The sequence below is a fragment of the Pongo abelii genome, chromosome 12, assembly GCF_028885655.2.
Source record: "Pongo abelii isolate AG06213 chromosome 12, NHGRI_mPonAbe1-v2.0_pri, whole genome shotgun sequence".
Taxonomy (NCBI): domain Eukaryota; kingdom Metazoa; phylum Chordata; class Mammalia; order Primates; family Hominidae; genus Pongo; species Pongo abelii.
The window spans coordinates 128112608-128136290 of NC_071997.2; the positions used below are offsets into that span (position 1 = coordinate 128112608).

General features: G+C 37.1%; 1 non-coding gene across 1 annotated transcript; it reads left to right on the plus strand.

Annotated features, from left to right (window-relative positions):
* Nucleotides 1-10435: 10435 nt before the first annotated feature.
* On the plus strand, nt 10436-10570 carry LOC112132178 (small nucleolar RNA SNORA31). Its single transcript, XR_002913986.2, has one exon. It is a non-coding gene; the product is annotated as a small nucleolar RNA SNORA31 (small nucleolar RNA).
* The last annotated feature ends 13113 nt before the right edge of the window (nt 10571-23683 follow it).

The window sequence follows — 23683 nt, forward strand, 5'->3', positions numbered from 1 at the left end:
TGCCCTGTCATGGGACTTCACCTTGTGATCATGCAAGCCGATTATCCTTAGTGAGCTTCCTTTCATATTTACATCTATCCTATGAGTTCTGTTCCTGCAGAGACCCTGGGCTACTACACACATATTAATGAGGTTGTGCAGTATTTGCCTTTCTGTGCCTGGATTATTTCATTTTCTTCATCCATTCATCTGTCCACGGACATTTAGATTGGAACCACTAATTTTTGACTAGTTGTCTTCTCGTTAAGATCACTGCAGATGAGAAATACAACAATGTAGGATTCACTCACAAAGTGTAACATCCACCCAGGGACAAAGACCCGCATTTTATAGGGAGGTTGTGATTCTTTTCTGCAGAACAGAATCAGGGTCTGTTTGGTTTGCTCGAGGGTGTGTAAAAACATTTTCAAAGAATATTAAAAAAACAAAAGCAATTCATTCGCATAGATGAAACCAGAGGTATGGTTCCTCTTTGCCTCTACGTGTATGGGGTTCTCACTCTGTCTCTGTGTCTCTTTCTTGCTGATTGGCTGATCCTTAAAATGCAATGGTGTGTCACATCAACAATATGAAAGTAGGTGAACTCAGTGTATCAAGATATAAGTTGGGGATTCAGGAGGACATATATTTGTATTACTTTGATAGGAAGACATGTTTCCAAAAATCATTACTAGCTTCACATATGTATGTGTTTTAGGCTTTCGTAAATCACTTTAGTGTCTGGATTCTCATAACTCCCTCTCCACTACATTTCTGTGTAATTAGATTGAAATTTGATTAATCTTTTAATAAAAAATTGTTGTTTTGTTTTAACCTATACGGAAAACCTGACCTCAATAATATGTAAATAGAAAAGGGAATCATATTTTAATCCCCTTTTTTCAGAAAATTGTGGATATTCTTCTGATTTAACACTGTACCAAAACTCAAAAAGGGACAGTTTAAAAAGGTTAGTTGAAATGTGGAATCTTAAACCATATCAGCAATTGTTTTGTACAATCCGTTGGTCTATGTTGCATTTTGAATGAATCTTTACATTATGTTGAATTATTATGGATACAAGTTATCCAAATGTCTAATGGTTGCTGGAGAACTCAAACTTGATCATAGATAGCAAATATTCTTGGTTCCTTTCCTTGAAGTGGCACCCTTGCTTCATTCATTTTCAGGATGATGTTTGTCAAATACTCCACTCTGAATAACCGTCATTTGTCTCTCATTCTTTCCCATTAAGATTAAATGTTATAACAAAGTGTGAAACTCAATCACACAAGTGATTTCTCTTGAGGCGACTGTTGTATTTCAGTACACAGCAGAAATGCTGAATGTGTAAGCCCCATTTCATCACCTAGACTATTGAAAAGATATATTCTTAGTGTTGAGTTTTAACAAAGTAATGTTTAGTGCTTCAAGGACTTTCTTCAATGAAAATGGCTTTTCTTCTCTATCCAGCGCATGGAGATGAAGGCTACAATGCCTAGCCCTGCAGATTGGGGTCAAGTCCTTGATTCATGTTAAGGTGCCAGCAGTTTCACCCACCATTGCTTTTGCACCACCAGGGCAAGTACCAACACACTACAAAAGGCAAATTACATCTTCGTGTTATTATGAAAAGAGTTTTCACCTCATAGGTCCCCTGAAAGTGTCTCAGGGACCACCCCCCCCAGGAGTATGCAGACTCCACTTTGAGAAATGCTGTATTATACAGCCACCACTTTTACTTTAAGTATGGTCAAAGAAGTTTAGATTATTCTTAGAATGACACCATCTTTCTTCCTTCAGTTAAGTTGGTAAGGTTTATTACCATAGTAAGAAGTGAAGTTGGCTAATTTTGTAAACTTCATTCTCTCATTTTTTTTAAACTCAACTGGATCTGTAGTTAAAAACAATGATAAAATCATTTAAAATTATGTGAAGTCATGGAAGAGTGATGTAAACTCGTGCAATCTGACTTTTTTCTTTTGTTCTAATGCAGATGCTTTTATTAAAAGATGAGTTTTATTAACTAGAAAAACAAGTGGACTAAATGACTAGTGTTCTAACTCCTTTGACATAGTTCAGTAAAATTGATGGATAAAGTTGAACATTGACCAAAAGAAACAACTTCCAACTACTGCAGAAATTTACAGATAGGAGAAAAAAAGAACTTTTATTTATCTGTCTACTTATCTCTCTATCTTTGGCAAAACATTATTATTTTTCAGATAAACAAGGTCTCCAATATGTTGATTTAAAACAACAACAAAATTTCAAGTCTCTTTTCTACCATGTGCAAGTTGTGTAATGACAGGCAACTAAGTCTTAAATACTGTTATGCCAAGAGCCAAAAAAAAAAATAAGTATTAGAAAAGAAGCTGGGAAAATTTATTCAATAATATGTATAAAAATAGGTTTGATCATAGTATACTGATTTCATTTATTACTATAATTACTGTGTACATACCTGTGACTGAATGTCTACTGATACAATAATTGCACAGCACATGTTTTAATTGTTCTTCCAGCTCTGTTGGTAGTTCTCAGGTTCTCTTAATGCCCCTGTCTAACTTCATTGTGAGTAGTAGGTCACATTTTGAAGACCAGTAATTGGAACTCTGAGGGAGGACCAACTATGACTGGGGAGCAAATCAAAACTGGGACCTTGACAATTTTTGTACCAAACTGAACTAACCAGACACAGCAGAGGACATAACTCTCCTTCAAATTCAAAAAGCAATGACATACTCATTTTGGGATTGTAGCAATGAAATATTGATGTAAATTAATGAGTATTTAAAAGAACATTTAATATGGGATTAAATGAACCTTTCTAGATGTGTTAGTCAAAATAGTCAAGCATGTTTTAGGCACTCATCTCTTTAAATCTGCACCATGCTATTGGGGTATCGGGGTGAACTTCAACTGATTGATCTTGCTTAAAGAAATAGCACTAAGTTTAGAAGTTTTTAAAATGCTCTTGCTTTCTATAAACTGCTGCTTCTGTTTATGGGAGGCAGGCAGCACTGGCAGTATTTACCATAAACACTTGCAACAATAGGTATTAATGGCATTACCATTCTTTCTAAGAGCAATGCTAGCAAAGGATATATACAGAGAGAACAGTTTGCAGCTGTGAAATTGATCCCTGACCCAAATTGTTGGGAAAGCAATATGCAATGTATTTTTATTCTAGGATATCAAAACAATCACATATTTGTTGGACCTCTGTCAGCAAAACTGGTGTAACCTTTCAAAAATGTTTTTTTACCCAGTATTTTGAATATTGCTAGAACCACCTGGGCCTTACCTGCAAAGCCTTTAATTCAGTAGTGTTGGGACAGGTTTCAGAAAGAAAGAAGCATATCAGAGAATTCTGATTCAAGTATATGCACACACACACACACACACACAGTTTCACAGTGTTTGTATGCTTCATTGAAAGGGTCATTATTGGAAAGTTTATTGGTGATCAGAGCTAAATTGTTTTTCTTTACATGAAGGGAGAATACATAAAACCACAATTCATTATCACTGTCCAATCACAAGATCTTCATACAGTATTCATTAAATATTTGTTGTGAAAGCAAATAAGTGTTTATCACCTATAGTATTTTGATACATATAGGTAAGCTCTAACTTGATAGTTAATCTCATCCATTAGGAAAAAAGAGTATTGCAGAAGTGGATAAAATCATAGGATCGAGAATCAGTGTACCAGATTCAAGATGGGAAAATTACTTAACTTTGTTGACCTGTGTTTTTAATCTGTAATTTTGGGATAGTAACATCACCTACTTATTTAATGGCAGGCATTAAATAAGATACTAACATAATGTGCCTGGTTCATGGGAAGTGGTCAATATATTTAAAACATCATTATTACAGCTTATGTTCTTAAACATTTGTGAAACTTCATACTAAAATGTATTTATTAATTTACTCAATACTTTTTAATGCAAGATTTAATTAGTGCCAGATACGCTCTAGTTCCAGAAGCCACAATTGCTAACATACTCTAAGGGAGTTTGTGCATGTACAATGGGGAAACAGATGACCAAAAATAAGCAAATGCATATATAACATAATGTTAGATGTGAAAAATGCAACAAAGAAAACAAAGGACTTAAGATCAGGAGTTTGAGACCAGCCTGGGCAACATGGCAAGACTCCATCTCTACAAAAAATAAAAAAAAAAAATCCAGGTGTGCTGAAACATGCCTGGAGTCCCAACTATTCAAGAGTCTGAGGCAGGAGGATCACTTGAGCCCAGGAGTTCAATGCTGCAGTGAGCTATGATCACACCCTGGCACTCCAGCCTTGGCAACAGAGTGAGTGAGACCCCATCTCAAAATTAAATTAAATTCAGTTAAATTTAAAAAAACAAAGCAGAGTAAGGCAGATTAAAAGTAGCAAGGAGTGCTATTTAAGAAGGTTATTCAGAGAAATCTCTTCTGTGGAAGAAATACTTGAGCAGAAGATTAACTGAGGAGGTGAATTATATGTGTATCTGAGGGATGAAAATTCCTAGAAAAAGAAACAGCAAGTGCAAAGATCCTGAGGCAGATGTACTATTTGGGCAATTAAGGAATGGAAAGCTGATTTAAGTAGATAACTGAAGGCCCTCAGCCGTGTGATGAATAAGTATGACTTTATTTTAATTCTATGTGTCATCTGAAGCCATTGGAAAGTTGCCCTTAAGGGAACAGCTGCTATTGAGAGATTTTCAGGATTATATAGTGGGTCACCAGAAAAGCAAAAATTGAACCATCAGCAAATGAAATCATAGTTTGTTGTTTATACTACTGAGATATGATGTCTTAAAACTTAAGCAGACATTAGTGCTTAAAAACACTCACCTACGAATACATTTAAACCTTGCTGAAAAGCAAACTTTATGAGTCAGTCCCAACTCTAATTACAAGTATGGATTATTAAAGAAAAATGAAAGCAGAATTGTGTCTCTAGTTGAAACTACCTACAGGGTATATATCATGAGAGTCTTTTCCAGGGATGCTGTAATGAAGTCCCATTGGAATTCTTGCAGTTCCACGAAAATGCCATGTGTTCACATCCTAGGGTGTGCCCGGGTCTCCTTAATCAAGTCAGCCCATTGGAAACAATAAAATATCCTTGACATGTGGAGGTAAATTGTACTGAACACGTGCACATTATTTGCATTTTAATATTTGTCTCAGCAAATTAAAAATATCTTATGCACGCAACATCATTACAATCCACATTAAATGAAAGGTATTGTTCATGTGGAAGAGTTCATAAATGTGAGAATTCACATGCAGATAACTCTTTGTAGAAAACAGCATATCAGAATGTACTTGGTGTTGATTCATTTAAATGCTCATAAGGCTTGTTAGCAAAAATTCAAAATGAGAGTTTTGAAAATTCATTTGGACAATAGTAAATGCAACATTTTAATTATTTTATTTATTTTACGGAGACAATATGTGCATCTCATGCTTTGCATCTTTCCAAATCTTTGGCAACAAATATCCTGCAACATCTAAAGCAGATGGCCCACTAATTTTAAAGCTCCATGTTAACCAAAAATATTGGAATATGGCAAAAGTTGAATTAATAAAATGATATGCAAACATCCAACAAAAACTAGTGCTTGTGCCAAATTCAATAAATACTCAGTTGGAGCTCTCCACTGCTAGATCCTGCACAAGCCATAATAAACATATTCTTTAAGGCTTCCACAGGCCTCAGCATGGAAGCCAGATGGAGGTTTTTATTTAATCTGGCCCTATTAAGCTGGAGTATATTTCCATCCTTGTTATCATGTGCCCGCACTCTAGGTTTAAACTTTAATTGGGACAGATCTGAAGTATTAACTCTATGTAGTAATTTGCCTAAAAATATATAATATATACAGCCAGTGTATGCTACCGATACTTTAGCCTGGATCATTCTTGGTGGTGGGGCTGTCCTGTGTATTTTAGGACGTTTAGCTGCATCCTGGCCTCTACCCAACAGATACTAGTATCACCCTGTCCCCTTACTTCTAGTTGAAACAATCAAAAATGTCTCCAGAAATTGCCAAATGTCCCCCGGGGGAGAATTGCTTCTGGTTGAGAACTGCTGTCATAGAGCTGGTTTGAAGGAGACTCCTAGGATACTGTGTTTGCCATATGTCAATAACTTTATAGGACATTTAACACCTATCAAGAAACAAAATTTAATATAACATTTCTTTGTTCTCCACTAATTTGTGTTGTAATTCAAGTCAGAATTCCTATAAATGTTTGAAAGAAAAACAGATGAATTCCAGTGTTTCCCCAGTTATTTCTGCAGGATGGTTGTAAGATACGTACATGAGATGAATAAATAACTTAGTGACTGAACCCAAAAGGATGACTTTTGTTTTTGCTTTTTCCTTCAGCCTGTTGTTTCTTGAGTCCAGCTTCTGTTTAACATCTTATAAGTTGTATCTTAATTATGTTGATACCCAAAGAGATGAACAAGTTCTAGCAGTGTGGATTTGTTTTTCTCAAAGCAAAATGATTCCCGCCATTGATAAAAGTCACCAAAATCCTTAATCAATGTTGCTTCATGAATCTTTTAATAATAACAATTTTTTTCATGCATGCCTGATTAAAATAGTTAATTTTGTATTAGTGGAAATACATTATTGTTGCAGGTTCTATGTTTTCATATGTGAAATGGGCTCCTGTGGTTAAAGTACTTTCTTTTTAATGATTACATTCATTAATATCAGAATAAGATTGCCTGCCATACCTGTTAACATTGAAAACACAAGACATTATCAGTTAAGTAAATTAAATTCTTATAATAAAGATAGTTTTATCTATCTACTAAAAACTGTTGTGTTAAAAAAAATATCTAGTATGTGCATGTTGCTTTTCTGTGTAACCTATTAGCTACATTCTGAATCTCAGCAACTCTGAAATTCCAGTCAAACTTTATAGACTTAGTCTATTGATAATTGATTATCGATCCAATCCTTATACCAGCTCATTTCTAGTGCTCTCAAACTTAGACTAATCAGAATGGCTATTATTAAGAAAACAGCAGAGGCTAGTGATGTTACAGAGAAAAGGTAATGCTTATATAACGCTGGTAGAAGTGTAAATTAATTCAGCCATTGTGGAAAGCAGCGCCGCAATTCCTCAAAGAACTTAAAACATAATTATCATTCGACCCAACAATACCATTATTGTGTATATATCCAAAGAAATCTAAATTGTTCTACCATAAAGACACATGTTCACACATGTTAATTGAAGCACTATTCACAATAGCAAAGACATGGAATCAGCCTAAATGCCCCTCAACAGTACACTAGATAAAAAATGTGGTACAGATACAACATGGAATACCATGCAGCCATAAACAAGAACGAGCATGTTTTTTGCCACCACAAAGTTGAAGCTGGAGGCCATTATCCTCAGCAAACTAATACAGGAACAGAAAATGAAATATCACATGTTCTCATTTATAAGTGAGAGCTCAACAGTGAAAAGACATGAACACTAAGAGGGGAACAACAAGCAAACTCATGACCCATAACTTACCTATATAACAAACTGGAACATGTACCTCTGAACCTAAAATAGAAATTTAAAAAATAAAGTTAATACATTAGAGAAAATTAAATCACGTACAATGATATGTTTGGAAGCTGGAAGCCGAGGGCAACACACTGCCATGCTTCAGAATGGAAAGGTGCATTTTCATGATTTAGAGTGGAAGATTTTGTCTCCAGTTTTAGAATGAAAGGGTGTGTTGCCATACTTTAGAATGGAAGAGTGCATTGCCATGATTTAGAATGGGAGGATGCATTTCTACCCTTAACCATTTATCTGCTATTCCTCCCTTTCACTCAAACCCTGACTTCAAATCCAATCTCCTGAGTTTTTGAGTCATGTGATATATTTTATAAGTTATGTCGTATCAAGAAGTAAAATTTAAGACCCAGAATAAGACATAATTTTATACAATGTCACAAAAAGGAAATACAGATTCTTGTTTAGAACATATGCTATATAAAACCTACATGGAGGAAGCCTCGACAAAGGTGAAAGGAGTGGGATTTAGCATGATGCAAGCTGGGCTTGAGTTCTGTCTCTGCCAGGAGCTCTGAGGATGAACTATTTGACTTTTGCAACTTGGAAATATATTTTTCCAGAATTAATATTACTTTATTAATAGTAACATTAATAGTGTAGTGATATATTTATTGCCACAAACAAGAGCTGACCTAGGAGACCAAAATAAAACTTAATTTAGTGATTACAAGTCCTTCATAAGCGAGTGGTTTAGACACCAAAAGAGCAAGAGTAAATATTAAGCCTTATGAAACTTCTGACAGATCCTTCCTGGTAAAATCAGTAACAACTTTGAATCCATGGTCAGATGGAATTGCATCAGTTTGACAGCACATCGAGCACTTGAGTGAGTGCTCAAGCATCTGTATCAGAGTTAATAACACTAGTTTTCATGTGGGAAGGAAAGAACATTTTAAACAGGTAACAGACAAACTGTGGGAAGAGGAGAGAGAATGGCTCCCACTATCACGTTAGTAAGTAGAGGTTAACAGGTTCCGATCTGTTACTATTAACTCTGCTACACATGCTTGAACACTCACCATGTGCTCAATGTACTGTGAAACCTTCAAACCACTTAATGCACATCCCCACTCTGGAATATGTGTACCATTGCCTGCTTTTGACAGATAGGAAAAGGAGGCCCAGACAGGTGTTCCTCCTCTATGTCATGACTCATACGTAGATTTAAACAAGTTTTTGACTATAAAATCCTGGCTATTTTCATTTCATTATGCTGCTTCTTTCAAAAATCCAAACAAATATTACCGCTTCCAAGTCATTCATGATAACATTCCTCTTCTAGATTCACAAAAGACTCAAAGCATCTCTGTTGTGTTCATGTGACAACTTGTTTTGACCATCTCTATAGATCTCTCCTTGTCCTACTCACAGATCCATGAGAAACGGGCTGTCGTGTATTTAAATGTCAATCCTCAGTGACAAGCAAAATACTGCTAAAACCAGGAATTTGAAAATACTGAATGCTTGAATCAGTATATAAATAGAAATAATAGAATACAAAATTGAATTAGAGAATGGGCTCTGGCTTACAGTTTGAACAATTTCAAGGACTAAGTTGTGCTCTTCCTTCACTTAAAGACACACATATGCATGCACGCATGCATATATAGCATAATCAGTACAAGTTTCTTTTGTAAGGCAATGAGCTCTTGATCTTACAAAAATAATGTGTGCTGATTATGTAATTTAATAATATGTTAGAGACATTTGGTAGGTTAAAGATGTTGAAAAATCAGACAGGGCCTGTATTAGTTCTCTGCTTCCTTGAGTAGCTTTAATTAAACCCTGTACATGTTGCTCTTGTTCTTAATAAGAGACCCTCTTATTCTCTTCTTTCTGTGTTTTGAATTCTGTTCTAGACAAAGGAACTTAATTCTAAATGAAACTTCCAGCTCCAACAGGTGAGTCAGTGTCTTTAGAGCAGGGCTTATCTTGTGGTTTTTATTATTCCTCTTGCCCAAAACACACCATTGCAATGTGAACGGTGCCTACCTGCTTACTCACCGGTGAATATTCTCCTCCACATGCAGAATTAAATTACACAATTTATCACACTGTTTAAACACACTAACCTGTGCGTATCTCTTTAGATTTTTCCTTCTGATGCCCAGAAATGTCAATTAGAGAGCTTCAGGTACATTGTCTCAGAACCAGTCTTCAGTAATCATCCCTCTAAAGTCAGAATTTGAAACCATTGTGCGTCAGATTTGCAAAAATCTCTTCCACTATGAGTTAGTTTGTTACAATTAGTACTTCAAGTGAAAACTGTTAGCATGCTGAACATCCTTCAAGGAGATCATTTACTCTGTAAACGCATCAGTCTAATTTAATCGAATGTCAACGTGAGATAAAGAATGCTGTATCTGGGGGCTCTGAGTTTGCATTTAAAATTCTATTTGTATCTAACCCTTACGATACTGATTTGTATAGTGAAAAAAAAAAAACAACAGATTCCCTCTCTTTGTTTTCTCTTTTGAAATAAGTAAGCTTATATTATAAAGACCTTTAATAATATGGATTTTTTTTCTACTCTGTAATGTTTTTCTATAAGTATTTCATTGTGGCATTTCAGAATTATCTTGTGAAAGAGAAGAAACTCTGGCTTTTATTGTAAGTAATGTTCTGACAATTATCACTAGTGTAAAAGTACTTTCTAAGAATTTGCCTACATCCCCCTCAAGGGTGATCTTCTGGCTTCTTAATACATTAATGTTAATATTAGTGGTGATCCAAGAGCCACTCCCACTTCCATTTCTTTAGAAAGTCTAGAGGCCCCCATCCAGGCAATCTTTCCTTTTGTCACTTAGACTCTTTGTGTTTAAAGGTACCCTTTAAAAACTGGGATTGGCCTACATCCACTGACAGACCTTGGACAGTTTGCTGTTGTTTTTTTTTTTGGTTTGCTCTGGGGATGCAAAAGAGGGAAATCCCGGCACTTCCTGTCTGTCTTTGTGGCAGCCTGGATTGAATAGGGGAATGCATCTGTAGAAAAAAAGGAAAAAAAAAAAAAGCAGGGTTGGCAACTCCACCTCGACATGACTTTCAACATGAAGTCCAGAAAACTTGCACACATGTGGAGATAGCTTGGGGGAACAGAGCAGTGTCACACACATGCATGTGACAGAAGCACTCCCTGACTTTGCAGGGAGCAAGAGTCTCTGCTCCAACATGAAATGAATCAGGAGGACGCCAGCAATGTCGGCCTCTGCCAATTGGCAAACGGCTGTCTTCCCGTCAGAAGCTTCTGATTCCCACCCTACAAAATGGAAAGATTCAACCAGGGACCATTTGACCTGTGTTAAAGATACTGCTGGCAGACTCAGGGTTGATACATACTTTTGGTTAAAGAAGCAGAAGATGATATAGTTTTGAGTGTGCAGATTTTTTAAAACAACGTTCTATGTGGAAAGCACTTACTGAATTAGGAAGCATTGTCCATTTTCACTTTTAAATACATAACTGCATTGTCTATATAAGATTGGCCATATTTAGTCATCAATGATGTATTTACAATGGCATGATTCATTCGTTTTTACAAATGAATTTTACAGACTGGAGGGCTTGCTAAAATAAATAAAATAAAATAAAGAAGAAGTTGAAATGCAAAAAAAATTAGAATAAGTTTGATACACCAAATAAATACTACTAGTTTCCACACCAGTACCAAAGATTTGGGTCACATGTCACAGATTTAACTCTAAATTTCTCAGAAATTAAGGGAAAGAGAGGCAAATAACTATATAATGTATCAGTGCAAATCCCTCAGTTTCTCACTTTATAGCTCACTAGATAAACATGTTCACATAAGTAATTTTAATAATCCTTACATGTATGTTTTTACATTTATTCAATCCTCACCTACACCAATGCCTAATGCAGTGCCTAAAAACCAAGGACTATAAAACCAGATCATGAAAATTTACCCCGAAGAGTATTTAGAATTGTAAAGAATTGTAATATTAAACCATTCAATTTGAACTACCTTTTTTCCAGATATGAAGATTAAACCTCAAAGAGAAGTTGCAATTTGCCCCAGGTAGGAATCGTAAGTCATCTTAAATTTATGGGCATATTTTACTCTCCAAAAGACTCAGGTAAAACACCAGGAATTTGTTTCAAAATAACATGAATATTACAGAAATATTCTCATATATAGATGCACCATTCAATGCAACTAGGAAGGAAAAAAAAGGATCTTAAAACACATTCATCTCTAGATTGCCCATGTACAGGCAGGCCTCAGAGACGTTGCAGGTTCTGTTTTAGATCTCCACACAAAAATAAATAGTACAATAAAGGCAGTCACACATTTTTGTTTGTTTGTTTCTCAGTGCATACAAACTTATGTTTACACGATACTTTGTCTAAGTGTGCAGTAGCATTATGTATAATGAAAGGTGCATGTTTTACTTTTAAAAATACTTTATTGTTAAAAAATGCTGACCATCATCTTAGCCTTCAGCAAATTGTAATCATTTTGCTGGTGCAGAGTCTTGCTTTAGTGGCAGTGGTGGCAGCTGACTGATGATCATAGTGGTGGTTGCTGACAGTTGAAGTAGCTGTGGCAATATCTAAAAGTAAGACAACAGTGAAGTTTGCTGCATTGACTGACTTCTTTTTTCAAAAGATTTCTCTGTAGCATACAATGCTGTTTGACAGACACTTAATCAACAGTAGAATGTCTCTCAAAATTGGAGTCAATCCTCTCAAATGCTGCTACTGCTTTATCAATTAAGTTTGGGTAATATTCTAAATCATTTGCTGTTATTTCAACAATATTCACAGCATCTTCACCAGGAGTAGTTTTCTTCCAAATAAGCCACTTTCTTTGCTTATGCATAAGAAGCAACTTCTCATCCCAAGTTTTGTTCTAAGATTGCAGCAATTCATTCCCATTTTCAAGCTTCACTTCTAATTCTATTTCTCTTGCTATTTCCATCATATCTTCAGTTACTTTCTCTACTGAAGTCTTGAACCCCTCAAAGTCATCCATGAGGTTTGAAATCATGTTCTTCCAAACTCCTGTTAGTGTTGATGTGTTGACATCTTCCCATGAATCACAAATGTTCTTAGTGGCATCTAGTCTAGTGAATCCCTTCCAGAAGGTTTTCAATTTACTTTGCCTACATCCCAGATAAATCACTATCAGTGGCAGTGATGGTCTTATGAAATGTATCTCTTAAGGAATAAGACTTGAAAGCAAAAATTAATTATGATACACAGACTGCAGAATGGGTGTTGTGTTAGCAAGTATGAAAACAGTATTAATCTCCTTGTACATCTTCATCAGAGCTCTTGGGTAACCAGGTGCATTGTCAACAACCAGTAATGTTTGAAAGAAATGTTTGAGCATTAGGTATCAACAGTGGGCTTAATATATTCAATAAACCATGCTGTAAATAGATGTGTTGTCATCCAGGCTTTACTTTTCCATTTACAGAGCACAGGCGGAGTAGATCTAGCATAATTCTTAAGGGCCTTAGAATTTTCAGAATGGTAAATGAGTATTGGCTTCAATTTAAAATCACTAGATGCATTAACCACTAACAAGAGAGGCAGCCTGTCCTTAAAGCTAGGTGTTGACTTCTCCTCTTAGCTATGAAAGTCCTAGATGGCATCTTCTTCCAATAGAAGGCTGTTTTGTCTACACTGAAAATCTGTTGTTTAGGATAGTGCCCTTCATCAAGGATCTTAGCTCGATCCTTTGGATAACTTGCTACAGCTTCTTCATCATCACTTGCTACTTCATCTTCTATTTTTATATTATGAAAATGGCTTTTTCCCTTAAACCTCATGAACCAGCCTCTGCAAGCTTCAAACATTTCTTCTGCCGCTTCCTCACCTCTCTGAGACTTCATAGAGTTAAGCAAAATCAGAGCCTTGCTCTGGATTAGGCTTTGGCTTAGAGAACAGTGTGGCTGCTTTGGCCTTCTGTCCAGATCACTCAAACACTTTCCATATCAGCAGCAAGGCTGTTTCCTTTCTTATTGTTCCTGTGTTCACTGGAGTAGCACATTGACTTGCCTTCAAGAACTTTGTGTGTACATTCCTAAGTTGGCTAACTGGTGCAAGAGGCCTAGCGCTTGGGCTGCCTTGGCTTTCAACATGCTTTCCTAACTAAGCTTGATCATTTTCAGCTTTTGATTTAAAGTGAGAGACATGTTACTCTTTGTCTCACTTGAACAGTTATAGGGTTATTAATTGGCCTAATCTAAATATTGCACTGTCTCAGGGAATAGGGAGGCCCAAGAAAGGAAGAGAAATGGGGGAATGACAAGTTGGTGAAGCAGTCAGAACTGACACAGCATTTACTGACTAAGTTAACCATTTTATATAGGCATATTTTGTGGTGCCCAAAAACAAATAAAATAGCAGCATCAAAGGTCACTGATGCTGATCACAGATCATTATAATGACATAATAATAATGAAAATGTTTGGAATATTTCTGGAATTACCAAAATGTGAGACACAGACACAGTGTGAGCACATGCTGTTAGAAGTGTGAAGCTGTTAGACTTATTTGACACAGGGTTGTGACAAAACTTTCATTTGCAAAAAAAAAAAAAAAAAAAAAACAAACAAAAAAAACGTACACTATGTGCAAAGCACAATAAAATGAGTTGTGCCTATACTTACCTACAAACAGCAAGCTGCCCTATCTTCCCCCTTTATCCCGTGCTGTGGTTCTCCACTGACATCAGCATCCATGTAACTTCTGTCATCTCATACTTAATGCAGGATAATCCTGGCAGGCACTGATTGGCCATCCAAGAGCCATTTGGGGTAATGCTCAGGAGAAGCTGTGTATCACAGTGGGATGATTTACGCAGCATTCATAGGCCTGCCTCACCTTTCTTGTTATTTTCTCCTGGACTTCCCTAGTATTTACAATTTCTGTTAGTAGATAAGCCCCTTTGTCTATGATTTATCCACTAGGCTATGTCAAAATGGACAGTGCTAGAGTCAATGTAGAGAGCTGTCTCGGAGTCTAGTCCATGAAATACTTCGGTGAAGTTTTGAACATAGACAACCAATAAGTTATTGAAAGGCAGACAGATACTTGAAAATTAGGTAAGAGTACAGTTGTGTTTTAGAGACCTAGAGGAAAGAACTAAACCTTCTGAGATACGGGTCTGATCACAGGAGAATGGACTTTAGGTGAAGGATAAAAGCAAAAGGCATGGGGACAGTGGAGCGAGAAAAACAAAACTAAAAATAAAGCTGGTGTTGCCATACATGGGGAATCCCTGGAAACAAATATCCACTTTTGACTGTGTCAAGGACTATTCCAGGCACAGATATTTGTGACCAGTGCATTCAATTTCAACTTGGAAGTTCTGCATAAAGGCCTACTACATGGGTGCTAACTCATAAATTCAGAAGTTACAGATAATGGGACCACATACACCCTGAAACACTTGATGGTGGGCCCCCAGGCTTGTCCCAGCTGTCCTGGCAGAGCCTAGAGAAAGCCAGCTTCTACTCCCCCACCCTCCAACACTGTACACCTTCATTATACATGGGCCACTCTTCTGTGGGCAGGAATAGAAACACCTAAACCAGACATGGAAATTCAAACTATTCACAGCATCCACTAAATTTTTCATTCATTCAGGAAATCGTTGTTGAGTGCATACTTTGGGCCAGGTCCTGCTTTAAGCACAGAGCATCAAATAGTCAACAAAAGTGAAAAAACAGATTCTGTGGTGTCTGACTAGCCACTACAGGCAAGGCACATGCAAGGAAAGATGTATCAATACTGTCCCAGAGAAGCACCTGGTCTAGTGGACAATAGTATACATGTGCATGAATAAGCATATTGGGAAGTAACACACACTCTAAGGCATTTAAGTGTCCCTGAAAGACAGGCAGGAAAGGGTGGGAGGAAGATATTCTGTTTGCAAGTGACAGTGGATATTCCGTGCTGGAGGGAACATGGGAGCTGGACCTTGATGATGTGAAGAATACACATGTGGGAAGTAGAGTCACAGCTTCCCATACGGAGAAATTTGTCTATGCCAAATCGGAAGGGTAGAAAAGAAGAGAGACGTATTGGAGAAGACAAATTCGTAGACGATCAGAACTTAAGAAGCAGGAACAAAAACAATGGGAAGTTGGCTTGGGTCAGACTGTGCCCAGTCTGAAGTCTCAGCTTCAGGATCAACAGAAGCAGGTCTGATGGGAGAAGGGTAGGCAGATTTTTGTTTTTGAGAATAATGAGTTTTGCAAATAGATAACCAAATATAATTAGTATAATTTGATAAAATTGAAAGTCAATAGGTCTTAAAGGGATAAATATAAAGTGACCTTTGTGCTTAAATCCAGTAATGCTGTCATTTTGTTGTATTATTATTTTATTTTGACAATTATTAAGCAACCACTAACTCACTGACCTCCCTTTCATCCTCAGATAGTAAAGATCTAAAGTTTATCTGTACTTTAATCTGAATGATCTGAAATCCCAAGACGCTAATTTTTTAAAACAGATGATATATAAAAATACACATCTCTTTTATTTAGGAAAAATAAAGGCAGAAAACAACCACAGATATTATATGCCAAGGAAGGGGCCTGACAGTTCCCTGATGTGTGGGTTGTGATGTTCGTTTGTCAAGTCTACCTTTCATTCAACAGGAAAGCACACCGAAACATGTGTGATTGACTTCTGTATGTGTGCAAGACCTAAATTATATTAATTATACTACTTATATTAATCTTGCTTCTTCTAAATTGCTATTGATTAATAAACCACATAGTTGCACTTCTAACTAATTTTCTAATCAATCTCCCTGTAAATTAAACACAAAATACACACACACACACACAAACACACATACATTTTTTCCAGAACTAAGAAACCACTGATTAGTAGTATGAACACTTTAATAGAGTGCTGTTTTAAAAAATTAAAATCAAACTTAAAACCATACTTATTTAAATAAATTCTGCAAGCCACTTTAAGCTGTGGAAATTTAAGGTTGTCAATATATTGAATCCTAATTAAGCATTAGAAGTACAAATATATTGGCAAAACATTACACACGTAAAACTAATCTCTTGGATTTTACATTTATGTCCAAGAACAAATATGGTTCCTGAAATGTGCTACTAAAACCATAAAGCGCCTGTTTTTATGAATTCAAATTGCTTCATATCATTGTTAGAGGAAGTGACTTAGACTCATGTCCCTTTCACATTTGCGAGGCCCACGACTGAACAGAATTCAGCAAGAGCTCCTTGTTCCTCAAATCCCCACGGTTTCATCACCAACTCCTCACATCATTTTGAAGAGAGTGCTCACTGAGAACAGCCAAGAGGGGCCAGAGAGGGAGAAGGTGCATGTGATTATAAAAAGAGAATAATGGCAGAATGAGTGGATCAAAAGTGCTCTTGAAGATGGTAAATAATCCACTCACAGCCAGTTAATCTGAGCTTATTCAAGTAGTATGCTGGAAAATACTACAGTGTGCATTGATCAGTCTCATGTCTAAAATATTTTTTTCAGTAACATTTGTGATGGTTTACATAGGAATCTAATTATAAAGAGAGACCTCAATAGTTTAATGATAAACTGTACATTATTTAAAAAAACAAGTGTTGAAAATAAAAACCTCAAAAATCCTGCCAAAATTAAACATTTGGTTTAGCAAAATATTGACTACATGTGATCATCATATACAGATTTAGCCATCGTGTCCTGTGTTGCTAAATATTCTCTCAGTTTTCAAGCTGATTTCAAAAAAAGATGGAAACAGGATTTTGTTGTAATAATAAATAGATTGATAAAATAATTGTTTTTGTGCTACACTACTGTTGTCTTCTCTTTTATTGTTAAGTTCTGGTTGTTTTTAAAATGCAGCGTACTGTCATGCAATTAGAAAACACATTCATACATGAGTAAAATATTTTAAAATTATTCTTGCCATTTTAAATATTTGACACCAGTCTTAGTTTGGACTGCTATAAAAAAAAATGCCACAGTATGGATGGCTTAAACAATGCACATATATTTCTCACAATTCTGGAGACCTGGAAGTCTAAGACCAAAGCACCTGTGGATTCAGTGTCTGGTGAGGGCCTACTTCCTGGTTCATAGGCGGCCAACATCTCCTTGTATCCTTACATGGCAGAAAGGGGTCAAGAAAGTTCTCTGGGATCTCTTTTATAAGGGCCCTAATACCATCTATTAGGGTTCCACCCTTATGACCTAACCATCTGCCGAACGCCCCACCTTCTAGTACCATCACACTGGGGGTTAGAATTTCAGCATATGAATAAGGCAGGTGAGCATGAACACTTATTGCAATGCCGTGGACAACTTTATTATGTAAACAAAATATACAGGTGTTATTTTACTACACATAAGTGTGCTCAAAATACACAGTATGTTCTATATTGTCAACTACTCTACTTGAGTGGTGAAACAGAACCATATTCTTCAAAATGATAACACTTTAATGTAGCTCACTTCAAAGAAAAAATATTTTGTTCAAAATATGTTCTAAAAAGTTAAGAAACAAAAAGGTAGTCTTATGTTGATATCATTGGCAGAATTTCTAACCAAAGGATTATTTAAGGCAGTGAAAATAGTCAAAGTTAGAGAATAATTTATTTTATTTTTTTTTATGCAGGGAGTTTCTTTGGTGTTTCTAAGTCAGAATATAGTTTTTCTGCTTAAATAATAGGATTTTTGCCAGGTCCAGTGGTTCATGCCTGTAATCTCAGCACTTTGGTAGCCCAAGGCAAGTGGACTGCTTGAGTGAAGAAGTTCAAAATCAGCCTGGGAAACACATTGACTGAAAAAAAAAAAAAAAAAAAAAAAGCTGGGCTTAGAGGCATGTGCCTGTGGTCCCAGCTACTTGGGAGGCTGAGGTAGGAGGATGCTTGAGCCCTGGAAGTCAAAGCTTCAGTGAGCCATGACTTTGCCACTGCACTCCAACCTGAACAACAGAGCAAGACACTGTCTCAGAATATAAGGGGGGTTTCCACAAGTAAAGACATTAAGCATAATTTTTTTCTGATTTGCCCAACCATGGAATGGCAGTTTTAGGAGAGGATGTCAGTGGGCAGTCATATCCAGGCTGGGTAGTGGCAAGCAAGGGAATGGACCAGGAGCACCATGACAAGGAGGTTCACTTCTAGGCTTGCAACAGATATTAAGAATCCAAGCACAAAGTCAAGTTTGCAAATTTTCATGGGTCATGAAGCATGTATAAAGAACAGGCACAAGAGAGGAATTGCAGACAAATAAAGAAGTAAAGACCCTACAGAAAGCAACACTCACAGATTTACAGCAAGAGAAGTAAATCTCTAGTACTAACCCTACACCAAGTCATGACAGAGACAATCCGTGATTTTCTGGCCACACCTTTGTATTTATTCTCCAGTAGTATCAACATCTCCAGGGTTTCCTAATAAATCAGGCAGTTTCAGACTTCTTTGCCATTGTACATTTTCCTTGTGTTACATGTGCATTCCTCCATCCTCCATGTAGCCAGAGCATCCATTCAACAGTCTGGATGGGAACTCTCAAAGCCTAGTGGCTGTTTAAGGGCTTGTGTAAGTAATTGAGTCCTGAACCATGCTTTCCACCCACAATTTTACATGAAAAATTGCAAGATTATAATTGACACACACTATGTCTACAACATACATAGCATGGCTTGGCTCTTTGCCCCCACCCAAATCTCACCTTGAATTGTAACAATCTAATCCCCACATGTTGTGGGAAGGAACCGGTGGGAGGTAATTGGTTCGTGGGGGTGGGTCTTTCCCATGCTGTTCTCATGACAGTGAATAAGTCTCATGAGATCCAATAGGTTTATAAAGGGGAGATCCCCTGCATATGCTCTCTTGCCTGCCACCATGTAAGATGTGACTTGCTCCTCCTTGCCTTCCACCATGATTGTGAGGTCTCCCCAGTCATGTGGAACTGTGAGTCAATCAAATCTCTTTCCTTTATAATTACCCAGTCTCGGTTATGTCTTTATTACCAGCATGAGAACAGACTAATATAATATACATTATGTCAATTTCATTATCTAATATGTTTATAAGTCTTAATTTCTAAATATTTCATTATATTCATAACCAATTCAAATGCTGTATGTCCTTAGTTTCATACTTGCTTAGCCAATTTTCCATAATGATTTCTGAGAAAGCACAGCCGACCATAACTAATATCTCAAAAGAAAAATTATACAATTCCTTTAAAACTTAAAGCAAAATGAATAATTGTATGTAGATATGTAGATATGGATTCACTGAGTGCATTTTATAAAATCTGTGCGTTGGTTAGTTAGAGTTAGGTTATGGGGAGCGGTCTACACAGAGGCCCTGAGGATTTGTAAACAGCCCTGCTCCCCTTGGGAATCTGGTTAACAAGTCATTATTGAACACTGTTCAGGTGTCAACTCTTCTGAAAAGCCTTCCCTAATCCCCCCAGACAGTCACTCTTTTCACTCGATTTCTCCCATATCTGCCACATTCTGCTGTAATTATTACACTGTGCTTCCCCTCCCAGATTATGGCTTCTTGGCATTAGTATCTACAGCTTATTCTTTCTTTTACTCCCAGAACCTGTCCAAGATCCTAAAAAACACACAGGGCTTAGTAAATATTTGTTGAATTGAATTAAATTTAGACAAAACTACCAACATGAAAACAAGAATTAAAAAACTAAAAGGAAAGACAAGACAGCATTTCAATACTTAAAAAATTTAGCAACAAGACCAAAGCATAGTTGTAGGTTTGTTTCTTAGCCAGAGAAATTTTGCCATCTTTTTTTCTTAGCTAGAGAACTTTTTCCAAGTGCCTAAGATAAAAAAAAAAATCAACGAGCCCTTATCCCTCAACCAACTTGTAATGAGAGCTTACTCTTTATAATGGCCTATCCTATCTAGTGGGGACAGAGAAACAAGTAAAATTCCTCAGAAAGTTTATAGCCAGTAGTGAAAATCTAATGAAAATGTAAACCTTAATATTTGACAAATAGTACAGTAATTAAATATTCACAACAGTTTGGGAGAAGAGTTTCTAGGAAAAGGCTCAAGGTAACTCAAGGCAAGTAAAATTTGCACTGTATATTTAAGAATAAATAGAACTCCATTGGCTTGGAACAGAGGCAGACAAGACAGAAAAATATATAAGCAAAGGTAGAATGAAGTGGGAATTTCCAAATAGTCTCATATGACTGAAAGGAAGGAGAGCTAGCCACCACAGGAGATGAAAGCAGATGCATGGTTGGCCCCCATTGATAGGGTTTTCTTGCTAAGCTTGTATTTCATACTATAGCAAACCATCAAATGTCTAATTTTTGCATACAGATACATGTGTAATTGTGTGAGTACTTACGAAGATGTAGCTCTCATATGGGAACATAAATGAAACTAAACAGTAACTTATCTAATAGACACATAAATATGGGTGGTTAAAGAGGGTAAATTCTGAAGCCAATTCATTTGAATTCAAATTCTGGCTCTTCCCCTTAATAAATGAATAATCTTGGACATGTTACTTCATCATTTTATGCCTTGGTTTACTAAAATGAATGAATGGGATGGTAGTAATGACCTCAGTAAAATATTGTGTTAAGTCATGTAAAATCCCTGGAAGAGGACCTGGCAAAAGTATTCAATCAGTTGTTTTTATGGTCTTTCCATAAAGCATGTGAGCACCTCAGAGCAAGAACTGTTTCTTGCACTCACGTTTCCATCTTTCAAATAAACAAGCAATTTTAGGCTCCCCTGTACTCATGGGTTTTGCATCTAAAGATTCAGCCAATCACAGATGAAAAATGTTCTGAAAAAAAGGATGGTTGCATCAATACTGAACATGTTTAGATTTTTGTTACGTCATTATTCCTTAAACAGTACAGTGTAACAGCTATTTACATAGCACTTACACTGTATTTATTATAATGTAATCTAGAGATGAATTAATATATAGTAGAGGATATGCATAGATTATGTAGAAATGCTGTATTATTTTATATCAGGGACTTGAGCATCTGCTGATTTTAGGATCCACTGGGGTCATGCAACCAATCTTTCACTGATAGCAGGGGTAGATTGTATAGGAATTTAGCCAATATATGTTAAGAATCTGATAGAGGAAAATACTAAAAATGTCTAGATAAACTTACTTTTTAGGGGGAATTAATCTGTCCACTTCTTGCATCTTAAATCTTTTTATTAAAGCTGTGCAAAACCATTTTGCATTCCATATGATGGCAGGTCTCCCTTAGGTCTGCATTTGGCCACTCTCTAGTTCCTCAGTTTGTAGCGTTTGAGGTAATTCACTATTTCCCTGAGACCTACTCATTTACTCTGCTAAGTTCTGCAACCATTTTCAGTGTAGTTCCATCATGTACCAGCATTTCCTCTCCCTATTCTTACTCTGCAAGTGCATTGGGTTAAAGAACATGTTATGTCTGCATCCCAAAACCTAGCATAGTGCTTTGCACAATCAAGTGCAAAGTTAGCAAAGTAACTGCTAACTGTTAGCAGGGTCACAAGCATGTTCAAAGTTAGCAGAGTAACTAAATGATCTCAAGAAATAGTGAATAACCTCAGACATTACAAACCGAAGAACTAGAGAGTGACCAAATGCAAAGCCAGGGGAGACACCACTGTCATATGGAATGGAGACACGGAGAACATGCTTGATATGGTTTGGCTCATGTCCTCCTCAAAATCTCATCTTGAATTATACTCTCATAATTTCCATGTGTTATTGGAGGGGCCCAGTGGGAGGTAATTGAATTATGGGGGCAGGTCTTTCCTGTGCTGTTTTTGTGATAGTGAATAAGCCTCACAAGATTTGATGGTTTTATAAGGGGGAGTTTCCATGCACAAGCTCTCTTTCTGCCTGCCACCATCCACATGAGATGTGGCTTGCTCCTCCTTGCCTTCCACCATGATTGTGAGGCCTCCCTAGACATGAGGAATTGTAAGTCCATTAAGCCTCTTTCTCTTGTAAATTGCCCATTCTGGGATATGTCTTTATTAGCAGAATGAAAACAGAGTAATACAGAAAATTGGTACCAGTAGAGTGGGGCACTGCTGAAAAGATACCCGAAAATGTGGAAGTGACTTTGGAACTGGGTAAACAGGCAGAGGTTGAAACAGTTTGGAGGGCTCAGCAGAAGACAGAAAAATGTGGGAAAGTTTGGAGCTCCCTAGAGACTTGTTGAGTGGCTTTGACCAAAATACTGATAGTGATATGGACAATGAAATCCAGGCTGCAGTGGTCTCAGATAGAGGTGAGGAACTTGTTAGGAACTGGAGTGAAGGTGATTCTTGCTATGTTTCAGCAAAGAGACTGGAGGCATTTTGCCCCTTTCCTAGAGATTTGTGGAACTTTGAACTTAAGAGAGATGATTTAGGGTATCTGGTGGAAGAAATTTCTAAGCAGCAAAGCATTCAAGAGTGCTGTTAAAGACATTCAGTGTTATAAGGGAATCAGAGCATAAAAGTTTAGAAAATTTGCAGCCTGACAATGTGACAGAAAAGAACATCCCATTTTCTGAGGAGAAATTCAAGCTCACCGCAGAAATTTGCATAAGTAACGAGGAGCTGAATGTTAATCCTCAAGACAATGGGGTAAATGTCTCCAGGGCATGTCAGAGGCCTTCATGGCAACTCCTCCCATCATAGGCCTGGAGGTCTAGGAGGAAAAAATGGTTTTATGGGCCTGGCCCAGGGCCCCCTTGCTCTGTGCAGCCTAGGGACTTGGTGCCCTGCATCCCAGCCATTTCAGCCATAGCTAAAGGGAGCCAAAGTACAGCTTGGGCTTTTGCTTCAGAAGGGTACAAGCCCCAAGCCTTGACAGCTTCCACATGGTGTTGAGCCTGCAGGTACACAGAAGTCAGGAATAGAGGTTTGGGAACCTCTGCCTGGATTTCAGATGATGTATGGAAATGCCTGGATGCCCAGGCAAAAGTTTGCTGCAAGAATGGGGCCCTCATGGAGAACCTCTTCTAGGGCAGTACAGAAGGGAAATGTGGGGTTGGAGCCCCCATGCAGAGTCCCTACTGGGGCACTGCTTGGTGAAACTGTGAGAAGAGGGCCACTGTCCTCCAGACCCTGGAATGCT